Below are 10,707 nucleotides of genomic sequence, written 5' to 3' on the forward strand. Positions count from 1 at the left end.
ATAAATTCTGTTCAATGTGGGTATAGTTTAATTCGTTTAATACGATGTAAGTTTGGGAGTCTCCAAATGTAAAGGTAGCTACTGCCTTCGAGAGCCCTAAAATGACCTTGGATCTCCCGGCTTCTTGAAATCTGGGTTAGAGTTTTCTAGAATCCTGAAGAAATTCAAAGTCCTTCCTATGATTTCTGCTGTTGCCGAGTTTCTGCTGTGGGCATGGCTTGTAATCCCGTGGGGCCCCCCGGCTCCAGAAACTTCTGTAGCTGAAATAATGCTAAATTTAGTGGTTGTCTTGTGTGTGTGTGGGGGGGGTCTCTCTGATCCTCCCTGCACAACTCTGCTGTGAAACCTGGCTCTCCCCTCGATGTCCACAAATCACCCCCTACCAAAGTGTAGGTTTGGAGATGCAGAGGAAAAGTTTTACATAAGAACAGTGCCCGTGACTTCACATGGACTTCAACAGTGTCACCACCTTCGGATCATTCTTACAAGATCTTTGGCTACTGTTGTAGTGTCTGTAACAAGTACTTCTGAATTAACAGTGAGATGTAGATAAGTTACAAAGTAATTACTCCTGGAATAACGTAGATTAATGTTTGGGGTGCTCTCTAAGATGTTTTCCAGATCCCTGGATACCCACCTGGGTATCCTGACAATTCAAGGTGATTCTGATACTAGTCACCCCATGACTCTGTCCTTAGGCTCAATAATTCGCTAGAATGGCTCCCAGAGCTCCCAGAAGGCCTGTACCTCTGTTTAGTGGTTCACTGCAAAGGATACAATTCAGGCACAGCCAGGTGGCAGAGACGCGTGGGCGAGGTACAGGGACGTGCTGGGGGGCAGGCGGAGTCTCCCTGCCCGCTCAGGCGCCCACCTTCCCAGCACCTCAGTGTGTTCCCCAGGCCAGAAGCTCTCTGAACCTCTGCACTTCCAGGTTTTTTTGGAGGTTCCATCTGATAGGTACGATTGCTTAGATCGCCACCGGCCATTGGTGGTTAAACTCAGTCTCTAGCCCCTGTCCCCTCCGTGGAGGTCAGGGAGCAGGACTAGACTTCCAACCTTCTAATCGTGACGATCTTTCTGGAGACCCCGGGGGCCCCAGCCACTGATCATCTTATTAGCATGCAAAAGACACTCTTACCAGTCCCAAGACTTTTAGGAGCTGTGAGTCAAGAACTGTGGACAGAGACAAAATGTATATGTCTTCTTATGCCATAGTCCCTAATTAGGAATCTATACTCCAGGGCGGTGGGCAAAGTGCTTCAAATATAGCTATAAAAACCTGCCCTAGGAAATTCACTAATTGAACATAAAGGGATGCTTTCTATATACATTTAATAATATGTAATATTTGTCACAGCTACTCAAGTGTGCTGTTGTAGTGCAAAGCAGACCTAGACAACACACATGTGAATGGTGTGCCTGTGTCCCCACAAAACTATTATTTACCCAAACCGGTGGTGGGCTGCTTGGCCCACGGGCTGTAGTTTGCTGCTAGATCCAGTGGTGCCAGGTCTACATTCTCACTAGTTTTTTCAGCTAATACATTCCCTCTTCTCCCTTAAGCCCATGTGAGATGAGTTTCTATCTTTCGGACTAGAAACAAATGTTAATAGTACAACAGTGAAGAGGGGGAAAATGAAGAGGCCCTGCCTCAGAACCTTGCTTCTCAAACTTTCCTGTGATAAGAATCACCTGGAGACGATGTTGAAACAAATATCGCTGGGCTCCGTCCATTCCAGTTCAGCAGGTCTGCAGCAGGTGGGGCCAGACTTCGCATTTCCAGCAAGCTGCCAGGTGGTCCTGCTCCTTCTGGTCCCTGGGCCACGCAAGAGCAAGAGCCGTCCTAGATCACGGTCCTCACGCCTCGGAGAAGCTCCGAGAATTCTGATTGGAGCATTGGAATCCCTGGAGGGCTTGTTGAAACCCAGGTCATGCCCAGAGGTTGTGATTCAGTTGTCTGGGGTGGGTCCTGATAATTTGCATTTCTCAAAAGCTCCCCGGGGACGGTGTCGCTGCCGCACCCCACCCTGAGAAACAGCTGTTAGGAAGATCCTTCCACGGCCCTGTTCTAGCTGTGCCCCTCCCCAAAAGGGAGGGTGTCTGTGGGGCCAAGGGCCCATTCTCTTTGTTCCTAGATCAAACTCTGGGTACTTGAGATCCCAGAATTTTGGGCTGAAGCAGCCTTGAGCCAGCTTCCAGGGCCTGCATGGGATATTTTCACATGGAATGGAAAAGCGAGTGGATGGAGTTGGAGGTATAGGCTGGGGAACTGACACACTGTGTGAGGCCCTCAGAGCTCAGGACATAGCCAAGGATGGGAAGAATGGGAGGGTGAGAGCCCTGGCCCAAACAGTCCTTCCCCACAGGAGCAGGTGGAATGGCTTCCTCCATCTGCGACCATGCTGATCGGGGACAAGAGGCATGACCAGTTAGAAGCCTGGACTCTGGAGATCAGTCATACTTGGGTTGGCTCCTCGACTCTGATATTTATTTGCTGAGTGACCTCAGGCAAGTTACTTAACCTCTCTGAGCCTAGTCTCTGAATCTATAAGATCTACAAATGATGCCAAATACCTACCTTATTGCTTTTTTGGCAAGAGTAAATGCAATAACGCATATTAAGCATTTAGCATAAGCCTTGGTGCATAATAAATGTTGGATATTATTATTCTTATTGTTGCCATCAGTTACTGTTTTCCTGACTCCCTGGGGACGACATGTTATTCATGACCCTCCTTTTCTTACATCACCGCAGAGCACCGGCACCTTGAGCCGGGTTCCAGCTGCAGCAGCTCTCCTGAAGCTCACAGCCTTGTGTCCCAGTCTTGCAGAACATGAGTAAAGGATGTCAGAATCCAGAAGATGATATGACCTTTTATAAATGGCTAATCTGAACTAGTAATTTTATAGGAAAATAATACGCATCTTTTTCTGCCGTTGTAATTAAAAGGTTCACGAAGCTGTCTGTTTGTGGTCCAGGCTGTGTCATTTATTGAAAGCAGTGAGCCCGTAATTATTTGACCCTTGCTGCTATTTTTCAAGACTTCAATTATGTTTTCATTGCTTTCGTGACTGCTTCCAGTGTACTGGTGAAATGTGAGCGCTTAGGCAGTCCTGGACGCTGGTGCTCGCTGGTGTGTGGCCACGTGTGGATGGCGGCGTGACGAGCCCAACCACCCACGTGTGGATGGTGGCGTGACAAGCCCAACCACCCACGTGTGGACGGCGGCCATCGTGATATAACTTGTTGCTTATTTGCACCAAGCTGTATCACTGAGAACAGGGATGGCGTGGAACTTACAATAATGGGAAAGTCCTCTATGTGTGCTGTCCACCACATATCCACTAAGCATGTGTAGTTATGAGTATACAGAAGGTGGCTAATCTGACTGAAGAACTAAAATTTTGATTTTGTTTGATTTTAGTTAATTTAACTTTAAATAGCGGCCTAACACAAATGTCCACTGCACTGGACAACATAGGTTAAGAAGGTCCCTGCTTATCTGATCTCTGCAGCTCTTCTGAGCGAGGGATGGGAAAAGGTAGCATTTAATGGACAATGAAGTGGTATACCAGGGCCCACCTGTGCAGGTGGAGCAGGTGGCCACCACAGTGTGCGCTCTGAGATGTGTGCTGCAGGAGGCCCTTCCTACACTTCCGTAAAATCGTTCTGCAGCTGGGCTACTGCAAGGGGTGTAACTTTCAAGTGACTTGAATGGAGACACTGGCATGGGTTTGTTTTGTTTTTCCTATTAGAGGACACTGGTCTAGTCTGTATTCCCAAATAGCTGAGAGTTCATGGCTAAGACGTCACAGGATTAAATAGAGATTTTGTTCTGGCCTTTAGAAGGAAATACCAACCTTTTGACTAATGTATCATTTAAGCAGAAGGCAGACCATTAAAAAGGGGCAAATATTTGAAATGTATATGCCAAGCAGAGTTAAAATACCTCACACGTGAAAAGTTCTCGTTAAATACTTTGGACCGGCCAAGCAAGTTGCAAGCTGAACGTTGTGCCGTCCCTTGAGGACGCTGTCGCACATGCCACCTTCCTGTGCTGTGTCTTGCTCCTGGTCCGCTGTGCTCTCAGCGTGGGCGGTTTTGCTCCCCAGTGAATATTGGTCGGTTTCAGGAGCTATTTCAGTTGGGGCGGAGGCGCTTCACGCATCTAGTGGGCAGAGCCCAGGGTGCTGCTCAACGTCCTACAAGGCACAGGGCGGCCCCCACAACAAAGAATTGTCTGGCCCCAAGTGTCAGTGCTGCTCAGGCTGGGAAACTGCTCTAAGCCCTGGGCCGTGGGCCAGCATCACAGCACCGCCTGGGAACTGGTCAGGATTATAGGGCCTCAGGCCCCATCCCAGACCTACTGAATCAGACTCTGCAGTTAAAGGAGTGACCCTGATGACCCGTGTGTGCTTTCTCTCTGAGAAACCCCGATCTGCACTGGGAGCCCGTGCTGCGGTCCCAGTGCTGGCTTTGGGGCAGCCCATCCATAGGCTGAGAACCAACTTGGAGCTGGGTCTCATGTCCTCAGCAGGGACGCTCGTGATTAAACAAAGCACTTAGCCCTCTCTCTTGGAGAATATGGATGTAAAACACGCAGAGAGCCTTAGCAGTCGATAGTGGGTGGGTGGAAGTTGGAAAAAGCCAGGAGGAAGGAAGGCTGGTGGTGTCGGGAGGGTCTGAGTCACCACACTGGTGGTGTGTGGGCTGTGATTACTGGAACCTACAGTTGCGGGAAGGGCATTTAATCGGGTCATTTGAGTGACCCTGAATTTTGAAACCTCTGTCCACTCCTTTTCCTCCACAAGATCCAACTCTTTGGCTGTTTCTATGTTTCTTACGTTCTCACCCCCATCACCAGAAGTCATTGCTTCTTTGGAACCTGGGGAAGCCTAATTCACACATGAACCAATATGAAAGAGATAAACACGCCAATAGAAAAAACCAGGAGGATGAAAAAAGCAAAAATTCAAAAATTCAAAAGCATTCTAATATACCAGAGCTAACCAGTTAGAAAATGTCAGGCTGTGGATATGAAGAAAAATATGTAAAAATTGTTCAGGGCACAAAGGGAGCCATGAATAAACAGCAATATGCAGTGTTCCTGGTGGGACGTCCCAATACTGTTTATAAGTTGATCCTACACAACTTAATCAATACATACAAAGAAATTCCAATAAAAATCCTCAGGACTTTTCCTGGAATTTTTCAAACTAAAGAAAAAAAGATGCATCTGGAATAGAAAAGTTACAAAAACAGCCTGGAAATTTTAAAATTAGAGTCACGGGTTTGGAGGGGTGGAGAAATACGGCACAAAGTTCATAGTGAAAACAATATGCTGTGTTAGCAGGCTGAGGAATGAATGGCCCGGAAGAGTCTAGAACAAACCCCTGTATATGTGGGACTGTCCTGTTACTGCAACAGCGTATCAGGGCAGTTGGAGGAGATGGATGTTCAACCCCCTGGTGTATTATAGTGAAAAGTTGAAATAAATGTCCCACAATAGGCATATATTGAAATACATTTTAAGACTATGCATACACTAAGTGGCAAAATTACAAAATAACAAAATAAATATTGATGTATAGAGAGTTCATGATGTATCATTAAATGAAAAAAAATCTCTGTAGTTTACAAAATGGTAAGAAGTATAGAATGAACCACATCTGCTAAATACATACACATTTGTGTATATTTACATATACAAAGGTCACAAATGCAAATGTCTCTCCTGTCCCACTTTTTTTTTTACATTTTTTATTGATTCATAATCATTTTACAGTGTTGTGTCAAATTCCAGTGTTCAGCACAATTTTTCAGTCATTCATGGACATATACACACTCATTGTCACATTTTTTTCTCTGTGATTTATCATAACATTTTGTGTATATTTCCCTGTGCTATACAGTGTAATCTTGTTTATCTATTCTACAATTTTGAAATCCCAGTCTATCCCTTCCCACCCTCTACTCCCCCCCCGGTATCCTGTCCCACTTTTTAGAACAACTTTGACTGAATACTAACCGTAGCGTCAGCAGCTCAGCACCTCCACTGATTTGGGTTTAGAATTAAGCCTTACCTCCTCATCCTGGCTGCGGCATCTAGCCTTGAAGACTGGGCTTCTACACAGCTTCCTGAATCACCTTTGAAGTTGATTGCCTTCCCAACCATGTGGTTCCGGGAAAAGTTTTGGAGTCTAGGGTCCCTATCTCCCCAACATCTCTCTTTCCTTCCGCCATCGTGTTATATCCTCCCCACTAGGTCTATGGCTGGTAAGGCAGAGACATATCAGAGTTAAATAGATCCCACTTGCATTCTAAGGGGAATGGGGTGGCTCTGTAGGACCAGTAAAGCTCTGGAAAGGCAATAGGGGAAGAAATATTTAGCACAGAAGCCTTGAACCCACATCCCTGTTTCTTAAGTGGGGCGTCCAGGAAGATCCCCCCAATTCAAGCAGACGGTCCACTCTTTCCATCCTCCCCCCAAATTTCTGGAATTGAGAAGACTGAGAATGAGATAACCCCATTGTGTGAAGACGGTGCTTGGCACACCCAGCCTCACCTGCGGAGCCGGACCCACCTGGGCCACTTCTGCCCACTGCTGTCTCTTCTGTGCATCCTAATCACGACAGTTTACCAGGACACATCTCTCCTTTTCCTGACCACCCTCCAACCCATCCCTACCTCAGAGTGTCAGGGAAAGGAGGCTTCACACAGGAGAGGGGAGCCTATTGGAGCTGGATCTATTCTAGAACAAACTCCTTAAATATTCTGAAGCATCCCCCAGCCTGGTGGCTGAGGGAGCAAGAATTAAGTGGTGGTGAAGAACCGAAATTACCACCTATTGCTTCGCCTGTAGAGTTGGGTTAATAATTAAAACATAACTAGCAGGGGCCTCATCCACAAGGAGTGATTATGCGCTGCTTTTCCTAGCCGCTGCCACAGAATATGAAAACTACATCTTATAAGGTGAGCGTCCTCAGGACTGCCTGACAACCTCTGCAGAAACTGCCACCCAGTTTGTGAGAACATGCGATTAGTGATCGTGTCTCATGCCTAGAATATTAAGTGTGTGAAAGAGTCATGGAGATGGGTCCTCCTTACATTGAAGCAGATCACTCACAGTGGGGTTCGTCTGGGAGAACATTTCAGAGTTTGTCTGCGGGGAGAACCTTGAAACAGCCTTCATAAGAATGCATAATTCCGTAATAAAATATTATGGCTTTTCTATGGAGGCAGGCATCTCATTCTAACCTTACGGCGTCGCTGTACCAGTACAGTTGCTGAACAAATCCAGGTTTTGTATACTCATTTGTAATGAGTATTTGTGTCTCATAACAATTCTAGGGAAAATTTAGGGGTGATAACATAGAATCGAAATCAGGTTTGGGAATAAAGAGGTTTGAGTTCTTTTTTTTAAATTGATGTATAATCAGTTTACGATGTTGTGTCAGTTTCTGGTGTACAGCATCATGTTTTAGTCATACATATACATACATATATTCGTTTTCATATTCTTTTTCATTATAGATTACTACAAGGTATTGAATATAGTTCCCTGTGCTGAACAATATAAACTTGTTGTTTATCTATTTTATATACAGTAGTTAGTATCTGCAAATCTTGAATTCCCAATTTATCCCTTCCCGCCCCCTTCCCCTCTGGTAACCGTAAGATTGTTTTCTGTGTCTGTGAGTCTGTTTCTGTTTTGTAAATAAGTTTCTCTTTTTTTTAGATTCCACATATAAGTGATATCATATGGTATTTTTCTTTCTCTTTCTGGCTTACTTCACTTAGAATGACGATCTCCAGGGTCATCTGTGTTGCTGCAAATGGCATTATTTTATTCTTTTTTATGGCTAAGTAGTATTCCATTGTATAAATTTACCACAACTTCTTTATCCAGCCATCTGTTGATGGACATTTAGGTTGTTTCCATGTCTTGGCTATTGTAAATAGTGCTGCTATGAACATTGGGGTGCATTTTTTTTTGAATTAGAGTTTCCTCTGGATATGCCCAGGAGTGGGACAGCTGGATCATGTGGTAAGTCTATTTTTAGTATTTTGAGGAATCTCCATACTGTTTTCCATAATGGTTGCACCAAATTACATTTCTATCAGCAGTATAGGAGGGTTCCCTTTTCTCCACACCCTCTTCAGCATTTATCATCTGTGGACTTTTTAATGATGGCCATTCTGACTGGTGTGAGGTGATACCTCACCGTGGTTTTAATTTGCATTAAGAGATTTGAGTTCTTAGTGCCCGTTCTCCTGATGCTGGCTTATGGGCTTTGATCCAAACTTTGTCTCATTAAACCTCAGTTTCTTTTTCGGTGAAATAGGTAGGACTGTGAAACCTCGAGCTGGTTTACCCTCGGCTGCTGCCTACAGCTCGTAGCCGGCAAGTACAAGGAGGTACACCCACTGCAGCTATTGAAATGCTGAAATACTCCCATACCGACTGGCAAAACACACCTGCCCCCCCCACCCCCGCCGCCCCCACACCCTTTGCCCAGTGCTGCTCTGTTGCTCTGGCTGCAGGTTCCCTCACCAGGACCCCCCATCATTCATCAACTAAGGCTTGACGTCTGGTCCAGCAGGGGCCTCTGTGATAGGATCACTGCCAGGGCCTTCATTTTGAGTCATCCGTACCTCTGACTTGCCCACGGCAACACAGTATAAGTACTAACCCTGATGGTACCAGGCACTTAGAGAAGACCATCCCCATCCCGTTTGCTATGAATTGCTGTCTGTTTACATTTCCAACAAACAAAAAGCAAAATGATATTTAGAGTTTTCCATCTCTATCTTAGTGGTTAGCCAGCTGGGGTCCAGCATTGATTCCCCGGCTGTGTCTACTGATACACACAGTGGCACTTGGGTTTCATAAACAGGAAAAAAATCCCATTAATGGCTGAGTCTTTGGATAATTCAGGCAAGGATTAGCCTGAAGATGACCTTGACTTTGGAGATAATTAGATTTAATTATGCAAATACAATTTGAATTCTAAGAGCACATAAATAAAATTGTTTTCAAGCAACCAAGTCGCTCTTTAGATGGTGGTCACTGAAGTGATGGCAATTAAAGTGGGGCAGACCCTGTACGCCATCCTTGAGTTACTCACAGAAAGGACAATGGTGAGATGGCTCTTCTTTCCAAAGGTCCTGTCTGCTTCCCTGTCCATTTATTGTAAATCACTAAAGACTCATGGTTTGTTGTCTCTCTCATCCAGATGCAGTTTTTAGTATTTTTGAATGCCCCTGACAGATTGATTGATTCATTCAAAGAACAGTCACTGAGAATTTATGCCAGGCTCCTGGGCTAATTGCTGGGAATAAAGGCTTGAAAACACCTTTACCAAAGGACCTTCCAGTCATAGGGAAATAGACACCCTAATGAAAAATACAACACAATAAAAAAATTTGTCTGAACGGACTCTGGTCAGCCATTTCCCCTGGCCCCTTGGCGGTGCCTGTCAAGGACAGTATTTCCGTTCTTTCTGAGCCACCCCCTTGCCGTGACCCTCCTGGTTTCCCTCCCGTCTCTCAGGCTGGTCCTTCTCAGTCTCACGGGGGCTGCTTTCTCTCTCCCCAGACCCTGAGAAGTTGGAGTCCCCTCCAGGGAATCCTCCGCTGTCCTGAGCCCATTTCCCTCCTCACGCCCCATGGTTTCCCCAGGCCATTTCTTTCACTTCCGCTGCTTTAATTACCATCCTCTCTTCCAGACCTAGGTATCCAACAGCCCACTAGCCACCTCCACTTGGACATCTCACAGGCCACCTCGGACTCCCTGTGTCCCAGACAGAATTCATTGTTCCCCGCACTGCACCCTCCCCAAACTGCTTCTCTTCCAGTGCCCTCCATGTTTTATTAGTGGCTTTACTGTCCACCCAGTTGGTCAAACTATAAGCCTGACGGTCACCTGACATTCTTCTCCCTTAGACCTCATGTCCCACAAATCTTCCAGTCTTGTAGCATGTTAACCCCCACCCCCTGGTTCCCCTTGACTTTAGGATACAACCCCAAATTCCTAAGGCAGCCCGAAGGCCCTGACTAATTTTCTAGCCTACTTTTGGCCTCTCACGCCTTTGCTTTCTGTGTTCCAGTCACCCTGGGAAACTTCCAGTTCCCGGACATGCCATCCTGTCTTTGGGCCCTGCCCCTGGCTGGGATGCCCCTTAACCCCCTCTCCGCCTACACGTGGAGTGCCCTCCAGGTCTCAACGTGAACGCCAGTTCCTGGGGAGGCCAGCTGTCTTGGCGGCCCAGGCCAGGCTTCTGCTCCCAAGGGCACCCCCTTGGCGCCCTGTCCTTAAACTCCCTATGTTTCTCTCTCCTACCACACCGCAGCTTCCTGAGGACAGGGACTGTGTATGGTTTATTCCAAGTTGTATGCTCGGCTGTCATGTATGGACACAGATGGGGTCCTTGACTACCAGGCTGGGCTTTCAAGTCAGAGGCTCCCATAACTGTGGGACTTTTAGTAAAGTCTTACCTGGAAGGGCCCATGTGAGGATGAGAAATAGCAAATATAGAGCAGCTGGTGCTACTTCATCCTTATTTTCTTGAACTCAAATCATCCCACAAAGCTCTGGGGCCCTGCCGGAACGTCTCAGCACCCTGAGCCTCATTTTCACAATCTGTCTTACCGTGTGTCTCCTCTACCTTATTGTATTATTGTAAGGGCTGCATTTTCTGAACTCT

Source organism: Vicugna pacos, chromosome 16, assembly GCF_048564905.1.
Source record: "Vicugna pacos chromosome 16, VicPac4, whole genome shotgun sequence".
In the NCBI taxonomy this organism is placed as follows: Eukaryota; Metazoa; Chordata; class Mammalia; order Artiodactyla; family Camelidae; genus Vicugna; species Vicugna pacos.